The sequence below is a fragment of the Triturus cristatus genome, chromosome 7 (genome assembly GCF_964204655.1).
Source record: "Triturus cristatus chromosome 7, aTriCri1.1, whole genome shotgun sequence".
NCBI lineage: Eukaryota > Metazoa > Chordata > Amphibia > Caudata > Salamandridae > Triturus > Triturus cristatus.
In genome coordinates, this window is record NC_140590.1 from 1,131,403,538 (window position 1) to 1,131,417,316 (window position 13,779).

Sequence of the window (13,779 nt, forward strand, 5' to 3'; positions counted from 1 at the left end):
CACCAACCCACACTGTCACTTACTTCTCTTGCGACACAACCTACAAGAGATTCCACCACTCCAGCCCACATGGCCCAAAACACCCGGCAAACGGTCTTAAAGAGACAGCTATCTAGGCGAGTCCTGGAAAAAAAAAACACTAAAGGGTAAGCCAAGAGTGTGAATTTGAACCGGCATTCAACGCCAGCGAATATCAAAAGAAAGCAAAGTAGTTGACTAGCACATGGCAATGAACAAAATAGCTCACTGTAGGCTGGGTTTTCTATATATGCATCTACTTCTCCCAGTAGGTTTCCATGTAACCCTCTATTGGCCCTGCAAAGCCTGGGGTCCAGGGAAGGAGGTCTGGCATAGCTAACAGTGGCAGCACTCACAGTCTCGTGATCCCAGCGAACGTTACAACTCTTCTCGTCAGGAGCCAGGTTACGGTCCCTGCCCATCAACTCGTCGAGTAGCTGAGCGGCTGACAACATAATTCAGCCCGCGTACTCCAGCTCAAGCTGTTCGTGTACCTGAAGCCTCTGTGACTGAAACACAAGAAAATGGTGGCACGAGTGGCGTCGACGCCGACAGAGGACTAATAAAATGTGCAAATAAAGGGGCCATTTTGAAGTTGTACTGTGACGACATGATTTTTCGGAGCCTTAGGGATGTTAACCCATATCAAACTTGTTTTATACTCATATTATTTGTGGTATATTTTTGAACGCAACTACATGTATATTTTAGAATACTACAAAACAAAGGCCCATGAAGATGTTCCACAAAAAAACAGCACGTTCTTTCTGATTCTTATTGAACGGATCAAAAAATACACTAATTATTTGACGGAGATTCAGTTAATAGGGGCGAGCGCTTAGTACGATTTCCGTTCGGAGGCGGCTCATTTCTTCTCCCAGAATACAACTGTATTTTAAAGTCCGTTGCTAGTAAACACAAGTTTTTACTGAATCAGGGGGCGTTACCGAGTTTGACGTGACTAAGGATTAACACCATTTTAGTCACAGCAGGAATTGAAGCATGTGCAGCAGGAGCTGCGAGTCCGTGTACAAACAGAACCAGAACTCGATCATGGCAACAGCAAAGGTGGTTAAAAGGAGAGAGGCAGCTAGCAAGCTGTTTGCGAAATCAACAACATTATAGAAAACTAACTTAGTGACACAGTCCAATCAGAATGAAGAGTTGGAAAAAAGAAAATTTTGGGATACTCTGTGGAAGACTTTAAAACACGACGAGGGCACCGGAAGACACCACCGCCTTTCTCCGAGGCACAGCAAAAAATGCCTCGGAGAAAGGGAGCGTCCTTTTCGGATTTGGGGGCGTGTTTTGCTGTTGTCTCCTCCCTGAGACTTCTCGCAAAAAACACACCCCCCGATCCGAAAAGGACGGGGCATAATCGGAGTGACTGGACCTCTTCTCCAGTGGCTGGCCAGCATTTAAGAGGCCAGCCAATGGAGAACAGGAGAGAAGAGGGGCGGGTGCAAGCCCCTCTTCTTAAAGTCATTAAATCTCGCGAGCGAGACTGCGCAAGCGCAGCCATCGCTAGCCGAGACCTAAAAAGGGGATAGGCAAGACCCAGGATGTTATAGGCCAATTTCCCTGCTGGATGCCATAACAAAAGTAGTGGGTAGAATTGTATGTTATGTTATGTTATGTTAATTAATTTGTAAAGCGCAACGGTTACCCTGGGGTGTCCTGGCGCTAGTTACCTTCCTACTGTCCGTTACCAAGAAGAGTCAGACTATTTAATGGCAGTGGAGAAATTCTAATGGATAAACAACCAAGTCTTAAGTGCCCTTCTAAAAGACAACAGATCAGGTGCATTTCTAAGCTGAACCGGAAGATCATTCCATGCCTTAGCCGCTCCGAATGCAATTCTTCGGCCTCCACAGGAGACCTTTTTTATCTTCGGGACAGTCACCAATTTAGCACCTGAGGAGCGTAAATTTCTTGTGGGTGTGTACCACTTAAATTATTGGAACGCCTTCAGGATTGGGCAGATGAGAACTCTGTCCTGTCCGATCTACAATATGGCTTCCGGACTGGTGTGGGGACTGTAGAGCAGGGCCTAAATCTGTCCCTCTTGGTGGGGAAATATACAAGGGCTAAGAAGGAGAACCTGTTTTTAGCATTTGTGGATCTCACAGCCGCATTTGACTGTGTGGTCCACACTAAACTATGGCCAATACTCGAAGTTATGGGGGTTGATGTAAATATTATTTATTTTCTTAAATGTTTTTATAGTGATGCCAAGGCATGTGTGCGCTGTGGTCAGAAGGGTGAGCGTTCGGCTGCTTTCCCGATTAGGAGCGGAGTCAAGCAGTGCTGTGTCCTGGCCACGTTCCTTTTAAAATTGTATATAAATGGATTGGGAGAGGCACTCCTTAAAAAAAACAAGACTTCCCCCTAGTAGCTGGTCGCCCAATCCCAGCTCTCTTGTATGCGGATGACGCGGTGTTGATGTTTCGCACACAAGTAGGCCTTCAGCGCGTCTTGGGTAGTTTTTCCCTTTTCATGAAAGATCTAGGCTTAAGGGTTAACTCTTCCAAAACCTTCATCATGCGCTGTGCCAATGGCATAAAGAAATACAAGGATATGTATGTGACAGGACAAAAGATTGGGGTTACAAAGAAATTCTCATATGTGGGCATTCTTTTCGCCCACAATGACACTTGGGGACAAGCAGTTGTAGCAAAAAGAACATGTTACTCCTACACACTACATCTGCTCTTACTGCCTTTGCCAGAAAATTGGGCAAAAAACCTCCAGAGGAGCTTATTAAAATCTATAAAGCTAAGTGTGTCTCAGTGGCTGCTTATGGGAGTGGGGTTTGGGGGTTTGCTGATCTGCTCCCAATTTAGAGAGTAGAAAATTCCTTCCTAAGATACATTCTATCTGTCCCGAGTGGCACCTCAGCATGCATTTGTCATGTAGAGTTAGGACTTCCTTTTATCTCTGATTTAATCAGGCTTGAGCCTGTGCTATTATGGCACAGGCTCTGGACTAAAGAAGAGGCCAAATTGAACAGAGATATCCTTTCAGATATTTTGAAACTGGATGGTGTAATGAGGATACCATGGCTAAGATATGTTTATAATTTTTTTTAAGATCTTGGCCATTTATAGTATTTTATTAATCCTATAACCATTAGGGCAATAACAAGGAAGGAATTAAGAAAATAAGGTATTTTGCTCCTGGATACCATTAGAATGTCATCTGAGATCTTAAAACCCACAGTCCTGCACAATCAGATGGTTTTAAATACTTTTAATATTCAACCCTATTTAACTTTTGTAACTGGTGCCCATGACAGGTTTTTACTAACTCAATTTAGGCTGGGGGTCTTTTATAGACTAGTTACTTTTCCCATAACAAATGACTGGTCTCAAGACCTTCAGCTATGCCCCTGTGATAACATCTCCCCAGAATAAACGATTCATGTCACTCTTTTTTGTAGGTTTTATTCCGCTGCAAGGAGCCTGCTCCTAGTACCTATCCTAAAACAGTTTGGGCTTCGCCAATGGCGTCTAGCTTTTTTGGCTTTACAATATTTAGACAATGAGCATAGTGTTTTTAGGATAACAATTTTCTTGAAGAAAGTTCTGAGCCAAAGGAAACACATGTGCATTTAACTGTTCTTAATGAGATGAGGGCTTTTGTGAGTTTAATACTGTTTTAATCTTCGAACTGGAGCTATGCAAAACTTTTTATAAACTTTTAATGTATGAATTGCTTGAATATATTTTGTAATCTTGTGCCTTTATGATTGTTTGTCTAATCAATCGAATAAAGCCTTCTCTGACTCTGACACACACTTGGGATAGGCTTAGCCAAAAAATAATGAGTCACGATTTGTTTCAAACCTCAGTATCACTTTGCAGTCCTTTGGCATTGAACAGCACTGATGCATAGCACATCAAACTTTCTCTGGTTGCACAGTGGAAAGTGGATTTTGCTGGAGTGTCTGACAGAAAACAGCCATTGACTTTCCTTACCAGTACCAGTAAGGCATTCAATAACGAATACATTTTCTCTGTTGGTTTTGTCTTAATCGAACCTAACGGCAGAGTGACCATGTCTATGACCTTCTGTCCCTCAGCACAACTGTACTCAGACAATTGAACTCAATGGAGCAGCAAAAACAGGGACTGGTCAGGGAGATACAAGTCACCCACTATCAGAGTCAATGGTATTGTTTGCAACTAAGGCCTAGAGGTTTGCTGTAGGTCATGGTACTGCAGCTACAAAGTGAGTTTGTCAACACATTAAAGATGTGAGCTTCAATATTCTGTATCCAGGCGTTAACAGCAAAAGTTTTGAGTATCAAATGGAAGAAGGAGAATTTTAATATTCACATTAACTGAAATCCATACAAGTATGCTGCCTGAAGCCCATCCCCTGGTTTTATACCCTTAATTTAGTCAACGGGCTGAGCAGCCATGTTTCTTGGAGGTATATCATTTCCACCTGACTTTGGAATTCCTTGAAGTCTTTATCCATGGGCGTCCGCAGGGGGACAAGGAGGACGGCTTGCCCTCCCTGGATCTCTGGTCCGGTGCGGACCGTACTGGTGCAGCCATCTGAAATGTTGATTATGTTTGGGCTGGCACTTTACATGGTCATATTACGACATTAAGTGTCCTTTGGATGACACAACCTGGGCACTTGATTGCCAGGATTCTCCATATGATACCCTCGGAGCTCAGGGTGGCACTTCACTGGTATTCTATGCAATTGAGCAGATTTATGGTGACTTCCTCCAGGCATATAATGGCACGTGTGCACTGGTAGTCTGAATTTGAAGGCTATTTTATTAAGGTGTATACATGGACCACTCTGACGTCACTGCCAAAGAGAGCTCTTGAGTGGGCCCCATCAGAGAGTTTTGTGAAGCGAAGTGGAGAAAGACCCTGTCGCACAGGCCCTGTTTAGGTTCACTCCCTGCTCGTGTGGATGGAAACACAGCTATCCCAGGCAATTCTTCGTTGTCTGAAACAACATAGCCGAATTGTCAGTGAAAAATAAACTTGTACATTTAAAAAAAAATGTACAGGTGAACTCGGAACGGCCCAAAGTGAGTAGTTTCCGTTTTCATCGTATAGATGGTTAAGTTTTAGAGTGCTAAGAACATTTCTAGAAATTGGCTTGCTCATTTGTACGTAGTTAGTTTTTTAGGTGAACCTTTCTAGAAGATAGATAGGCTAAGGTGGAAGTGAACAGAGACTAATGGGAACGGAGCCCCATTACTTTAATTTTTATCTTAAATATTGCCACTACTTTTTACAGCCACTCACACAGCTCCTTCGTGGATTTGCAGTTAAGCACCCTTTTTATCTTTCTACAGTCGCACTTGCTACTCGAGGCACCTGTTCGTTTCTCTTGTGCTTACTCAGCCTAACTCTCGCAGCTGACAATTGCGGTGTTCTGGAGTCTGCGACGTGAAATCTGCCAGGGCACCTCGACCAATTCAATTCATGAAGCTTTATTCGGTGCATAAAAAAATGACCATAAAAGCACAACAAAGAATAAAAAATGCATTTGAAAATCCTATACAACAAATTAACAGACCAAACCAAAATAATACAGATAAAATGGATTAGAAACACATACTTTTCCTAGCCTTGATAGAATGAATTAAAAACGTAGCAGTAAAAAAACAGATATCGACGGATTGTAGATTAAAAATAAGGCTCATAGCCTGATTAACTGTACGTACACCATATTTAAGAAACATAGGTTTTAAATAGGCAATACGAAAATTAATGTACAGTTAACAAATTAGAAGAAAGTGCTTAGTGCTCTGTTTGGAGACGCCATCACACATACAAGGCCCCTGCAGATATTTCTTAATTACTGGCAGTGCCACTAAATAATGAGCTATACCAAACCTCAGTCTGGTCAGCACAAACTTGTGGGATGGCCTTGTCACCCATACTAAGTAAATCGGTAAACCTTCTGCATAGTTATATTTATTATAAAACTTGACTTTAGCTAGAGAGTTAACAATAGCCCGTTTCCTTGCAGCAAATGCCAAGAAATTAATTTTCAACTCTTGTTTCGGTATAAAGGATGCTGCGTTACGGTCCACCAAGATGTTTATATTAAAAATCTCTGAAAAACATCTGACAACGTAATTTAACCAGGGTATATGTAAGAATTTATCCAGCGAGAGACAATCCTCAATGACCAATCTATTAAAGGATTTATCTTCCTGGAGCCAAATAGAACGCCAGGTCATGAGTGGCCTCAAAGAAAGTAGGTCAGTAAGGAAATTAACATCCAGCTCTCGATGGGTAAGCTCAGTACAAGCAGTAGATGGTAGGAACAGGAGTTTTTAAAAAAAGGCATTTTCCTCGATCTGTAAAATATGAGCATGACAGTGTCCCCAAACACCCGCCCCATACAGAGCAATACTAACACATCTAGCTAGATAGATCTTAAGCATGTCCCCGATCTTAGCAGCAAATCTTTGCCATTTTAATACGAATATTTTTAAATTCATTGTGCCACTTTCTATCATTAGAGAAGGTTATACCAAGATAACAAAAAGTATCCACCTCAAGCACCTTTTCATTATCAATAAAAAAAATAATTTCAAACCTTGCTTTTCTTTTTGCAGCTAGCCCCACATATCATGATATACGTTTTCTTCTTATTGATAGACAATTTCCTATCCTTTATAAAGGTAGAGAATCTATCAATCAGGCGCTGCAATCCTAATGGAGTTCTAGAGATCAAAACAGCGTCATCAGCATATAATAACACTGGCACAGGAAAGCCATTAATCTGTGGGGCATCAGCTTTAATTGTTTTTAAAATTGCGTCGATTCCATTAATAAATAAGATAAAAAGAAGGGGGGCCAGTACGCAGCCCTGTCTAATACCTCTTTTAACACTAAATTTTGGGGTGCATTCTCCTTTGGTCCCAAAACGCACACAAGTTTTTTAATTCCCATACAATCTAGCGAGGAAGTAGATAATACCTTCTGGCGCACCTAGCTGTTACAGGGTTGGCCATAAAATCGAATGGTCTACCATGTCGAAGGCACTACTAAGGTCTGCAAAACAGAGGTAAAGTGAGCCAGGCTTAGCTTCAGTGTATTTCCCGATCAATAAATCAAGATTTAAACACTGATCGAGTGTGCCCCTGCCCTTTCTAAAACCATACTGACTGTCAGCTAAAATACCCTCTTGGTTGGCCCATTCCTCTAACCTCACTAACAGAATTCTGCTCATAATTTTGACAGATGAGTCAAGAAGAGAAATGGGTCGATAGTTTTTAACATCAGACCTGCTGCCTTTCTTATGTATAGGAATAATGATAGATTCCCCCCAAGTTTCGGGGGGCTCTATACATATAGCAGCATTAAAAACTATAGCCAACAGCGGGCTCCACATCTCAAGGGCTGTTTTATACACATCTATAGGCACCCCATCCGGGCCCTGGGCTTTCCCCCCCTTACTGGCACGAATGCCAGATTCAACCTCACTGACTGTAATGTTCAAGGGTAGGACAGACCAATTATTCTGGCAGGCGCCCAAACAACTATTAGAATCAAAAATGTTTGAAAAATGGGCGACCCAGCCATCACTCGGAACATTAGAGGTTAACATTGGAGTATTCTCAACTTTGAGAAAGGGAGAGTTAACAGTAGCCCAGAACAGGGTACCATTAGATAATTCAGCTGCTTGGTTCAAAGAGTCCCATGCCAGCTGCTGTAGCTCGCTCTTCCTCTGCTTAAGGGCAAGCTTGTATTCAGTTCTTAATTTAATTACAGAATTAGTATCCCTAGGCCTTTTGGCAAGAACAAGTTTTAATACAGTTAGTGTACGAGTACACGAATGATCAAACCATCTTGGTACATTACTGCGCTGGCCACGCCTTGATTTGGTGAATCTAACCTCAATAATTTTATTAATATCCTTAAAAGCATTTAAAACCTGTGTTTCATCAGTACTATTATCAAAAATAAGACTGATATTTAGCAGACAATCCCTCACAATATAGCCAATTAAATCACTAGCTTTATCTCCTGCCCATCTCAAACGGGCCCCATTTGGTCTACACGGTTCAATATTGGAAACCGATGCGCCTGTTGTGACACGGCTATCACCCCAGAGAGTTGTTTCCAGAATAATACAATTATGATCGCTTAAAGCAGTAACTTCAATCCTGGGGGGAGCAAAGCAGGAAATAATATTAGGGGAGACAATCACATGGTCAATAACTGAACAAGAACGGTGGCCCTTGAAAGTAGGGATAATATGGCCTGATTCCTCTTTAGGGAGACCTAAAATCTCTAAATCATAACCCATAAAATAATTTAATACATCTCCATAATTGTTGTGACAGAAGTGCAGATCATCCACTCCCGTATCATTAGTAAATCCACAAACTTTTTCAGTTGACAGTTCATATAATGGGATGTTAAAGTCCCCAACCCAAACAAAATCAAAAGAGACATTGGCTTCTAAATGTAGATTTCCAATGGCATTAGCCAGGTCTCGGACGACTACATCCCTAGAGCTATCAAAAATATTATTATAATAGTTTAACAATAGGATGTTACGGGTTTGTTCCTCTACCAACCAAAGAATCTGGGCATATTCACCAACTGTTAGATACCTTTTTACTATAATTGGGCGATAGATTGAAACTAATATCAACAAACCCCCTTTGGCTCTGCCCAACCCAGTACCCTTTGCCACCAAATTATATGAGGCAAACACCTCATAATTAATTTCTTCCCTACACCACGTCTCCTGGAGACAAACAATATCATAGGAGTTAAAAAAAAATTGCCATCCCGGAACCTTCTCCTTGGATTTCAATCCTGCAACGTTCCAGCTGGCTAAAATTATTCCTTCACCCCCTGTATTAGTCCTAACTAGGGTAATAATTATGCCAGAATTATTTTCCTCCCTCTGATTTCCACTGAGTGACCTCCTATAATCATTATCAGGAGGACTCTCCACCATAGTTAGCTCCGGATCCAAGGTAACAATAGTGGTTTCAATAACCCGATTGTTAATAGTCATACCCATAGATTTAAGGCTCTCCGGGCTAAGTCAGTTGTTAGAATCCAGACTGTTTAAAGCAAAGAAACGATTGCGCAGTGGAATAGCTAAACCCCGCCGCAAAATCGGCGGAGGTGGCTGTAAATGATCATCGTCATTAGGGGGCGATCATCGTCATTAGGGGGCGGCCTTCCTTCCGAGATCGGTAAATTAACGGACATAAAATGTGACATAGTCGCATCTGTTATGTACACGCTTAGAAACTGCAGAAGTGAAGTATGCAGCACTACATACAAAAGAAGCAGGGAAGCATCTGAACTGGACGCCGTCTCGACTACACCGGTAGCACGGCCATTAATCTTTTGTTATATTTCAACCTCCGAAAACATTTTGCATCGCTAAACAGATTAATAATAACGCAAAGCTTTTATGAATGCATCTGGAGGAAACAGTACATTTTATGTGGCTAAAGTTTAGCTGGCGGAAATAAAAGCTAACTTGCATAAGTATACGATTAAGAAAGTTTCCCTGAATTTCTGCCACTGGTGCACATTTAAGGGAATCTACTAAAACATTGATGGGTGTTGTTTAAAATGCTCGGGCGGGATATAGTTTAGGAGATGAACAGGAGACTTTTAAAGGACAACATCAAAACCCCAATTCCGGCCGATGCTTCTTAGGTATATTTTCGCTTCCCTACCACCGTGACTCAGTGACACTGAGGTGAAATTGAAATGAACTGCGCTCCCGCAACTTTTTATTTGTCCAAACTTTTCGCAGTTTGAAGTGACTCGGGCGCCACTACTGCCAGGAAGTTTTATCTGCTTTCTTTTTTTGGTTATTATTGCTTCCCATGACTCATGTCATTGGTAGCTGAGTGCTATGGTACTACCAATGACATTTAGCATAGCGCTCAGCTACCAATCATATGGGACAGCCACCAGGAGGCTCGGGCGGCATTGCAGGCAGGCGAGGCAGGCAGCAATGTCATTGGTTAGCTGAGCGCTACTAATGATAGCTGACTACCACATCGCCTAATTGCCTGACATGATGCAAATAGAGAGCTGGACCAATCATGGTCTAACTCCGACCTGCCCCCGCCCTGCTTAGCCCCCAGCAAGTGCACACTGCGCAGGCTCCTCTCAAGTCAGACGGAGAGAGAGTTCCGAGAGAGGCAGCTTCTCTGTCCTGTGCTTCGTGTTCAGATCTAACAATAGATTAATTTAAAACTATTTAAAATTTGAAGTTTTAGGGCTTTTTGACAGCCTGTATGTTTTACAGCAAACCCTGCCTGTTTTTTTTTCATTTTCTGAAACGTGGTGGAAAACAGGAGACTTTAGGAGAGGAAGGTAAAAATCAGGACAGAAAGAGTCAGAAAAATGGGGGGTGGGGGGGAGGAACGAAAAGGCAGGGAAAAAAACAAGGCAAAAAAAGCAGGAAAAAACAGTCAGAACAATGGGGGAGACTAAGGAAAAAGCAGTAAAAACATGGCAAATGCAGGAGAAAGCAGTCAGAAAAACGGGGGGAGTGGAAAGGAAGGAAAAAGCAGTAAAAATAAGGCAAAAAGCATGAGAAAATACTCAGAAAAATGGAGGGAGGAAGCAGTAACAAACGGGACAAAAGCAGGAGAATGGAGAAAGCAGTCAGAAAAAAAGGGGAAACGTTTAAAATGTTGCCCCCCATGGAAAAATTTCTGCGGACGCCCATGTCTTCAACATCAAGTTTTGGCCGACACAACATGAGCTTAACTAAATGCTGCATTTAGGGGAATCAAAAATTAGCTAGCATTCGCGCCAAGAATTTTCAATTCTATTAAGGACACGGAGGCGAGGATTATGCTTCTCTTTCTATTTATTGCTACTCACAGCAGCCAATGAAAACTTGTGTTATATGAAAAAACAACAACATTTCTCATGGTGCATATATCACATCACTTCCTGCAGGGCCCCATAAGAGCCAGCCACACCGGAACTAGTCCTCTTTCTTTGCTCCGAACAGAAGTCCAATAAGTAGTAAAGTTCAACAAGTATTGAAGTTCAACAACAACAGCTTCCAACGTGGAAGAACACCAGACCAGCTGGGAAACACGCCACTCTGTACACCGGATCAATCCATCTTCATGTCAGATCCTGAAAGAATAGAAATAAACAACCCGTAACTTCTGTCAAAGCAGAGTATATACAATACGGGTGGGCAAAAATTACATTACAGTAATTTAACCGGGTGGGATAATCCTCGCCTCCGTGTCCTTAATAGAATTGAAAATTCTTGGCGCGAATGCTAGCTAATTTTTGATTCTATTACAGGACCGGAGGCTTCGTATTATGCTAGTTTAACGCTGATTAAAGACAACAGAGGATATATCACCCACCGGTTTATAATAAAATTGTTTAAACGTGGATTCAGACGACCAGTCTGCAGAACGCATGATATCTTGCACCGTAGAACCCAGCATGAAAGTCTTAGAGGCCATGGCGCCTCGAACAGAATGTGCACCAAACACTTGGGTATTCACCCCTGCCTCTTGCATAACATTTTTTAGCCATCGGGCTATGGTAGCCGCAGTAACAGGTTTATACGGTTTTTGCAGAGCTATTAACAATTGTACTACACCATCAGGCCTGAGAGACCTGGTACATTCTTCGTAAGTCTTGAGACATTGAACCACACAAAGTTTAGCATTATCTGGAAAAGCATGATAATCCACACTACGTGACAAGGTCTTAGTCCTAGACGTGATATTAAACGAAACTCCCTCCGGAGTAAATACTCTACCTGTAATATCGAGCGCTTTAACATTCGAGGAACGTCTGCAAGCCGCTAGACAAAGTAACATGGTCAGTTTGGCCGACAACTGTTTCCTGGACAACATATTGTTGTCCGGCCAAGTATTGAAGAGGGACAGAACCAGCGAGACGTCCCACAAAGAGGAATACTTTGGTTTGGGTGGATTGGCTACTCTAATGCCCTTTAGGAGTTTGCAGATTAAAGGATGCATCCCGACAGGCTTGCCCTCGATCTGAGAATGGCCTGCCGAGATGGCGGAGCGGAAGTTATTAACCGAGCGGTAGGCTAAACCCTGCGACGCCTTCTCCGAAAGAAAATTTACAATATAGGGTAATCCTGCCCCCACGGGATCCACATGTTGTCCCATGCACCAACGAACCCAGCATCCCCAGGCTGAAGAATATCGTTTCCTGGTAGAGGGGGCCCACGCTTGATTGATAAAGCTCGCAGCCTGGTCCGAAAATCCTGGCATTTGCCAACGCTGCCTGAAAGTCTCCAGGCCATCAGGGTCAGGTGCCCCGATAGCACCATCGGGTGTGTCTCCCCCTGAGGGCCCTGGGGCATGGTCGAGGACCAAGGGATCCGCCTGGGGAAGTCGCAACTCGCCTCCATCAGCAACGGGAACCAAGGCTGCGACTTCCACAGGGGAGTCACCAGTATCACTTCCGCTCTCTGACGCATCACCTGAGTGAACACTCGGGGAATGAGGATGAACGGTGGAAACGCGTAATTCAACTGCTGAGTCCACTCCTGTGCCAAGGCATCTGTCGCCAGCGCCAGAGGGTCCGGCCTCCAGCTGAAAAACTGCGTCATTTGACGGTTCAGCCTGGAAGCAAATAGGTCGATCTCGCAGCGTCCCCAAACCTCCTGTAACCAGTGAACCACTCGTGGGCAAAGTTGCCAGTCGCTGTAGTCTCTGAGGTGGCGAGAGTTCCAATCCGGCACCACGTTGGACTGACCCGGAATGTACTCCGCTACCACCGATATCTGGTTGGTCAGGCAGTAATGCCAAAAGGCTTTCGCTATCTCCACCAGCATCGAGGACCTCGTGCCCCCCAATTTGTTGATGTATCGGACTGCCGACACGTTGTCCATCCGAAGAAGGATGCAACATGAGATCTGCCGGGGGGCCAACGTCCGGATCGCAAAGGATCCCGCGAGGAGCTCTAGACAATTTATGTGAAGATTTAACTCTTCCAGGGACCACCGTCACCCTGTGGAAATATTTCCGCAGCGCGCTCCCCAACCCCAACGGCTGGCGTCGGACTCTATGACCACCTCTGGCAACGAGCCGAAGATTGCTCTGCCGTTCCATGACTCGACGTGGGCCAACCACCATTGCATCTCCTCCCTCACCTCCTGGGTAAGAGGGACTACGTCTGTGTAAGAAAGGCCCTTCTGTAAGTGTTGGATCTTTAGGCGTTGAAGGGCCCTGTAGTGCAGGGGGCCCGGGAATATCGCCTGAATGGATGACGCAAGGAGGCCCACTATGCGGGCAATCCCCCTGAGCGAGACCATCTGTTTGGACAGGAACGAGCGTAGCTCCTTCTTGATATCTCGTAGCTTGGAGCTCGGAAGGCAGAGCTGGGCCGTCTGAGAATTTATGACGAACCCCAGAAAGTCTATCGTCTGCGTGGGAGAGAGGACTGATTTCGGTTCGTTGATCACGAACCCCAGGTTCTGCAAAATATGAATGGTCATGCGCAGATGCCGAGCCACTAGCTCTGGAGATTGCGCCATAATGAGCATGTCGTCCAAGTAGACAATCATGCGAACCCCTTGTTCTCTGAGGTAGGCCACGACCGGCTTCAGCACCTTGGTGAAGCACCACGGTGCTGAGGAAAGTCCAAAAGGAAGGACCAAATACTCGTACCACCGGTTCCGCCATTGAAACTGAAGAAATCTGCGGTAGGGACGATATATGGGAACGGACAGATAAGCGTCCTTCAGGTCCAGACGGACCAACCAGTCCCC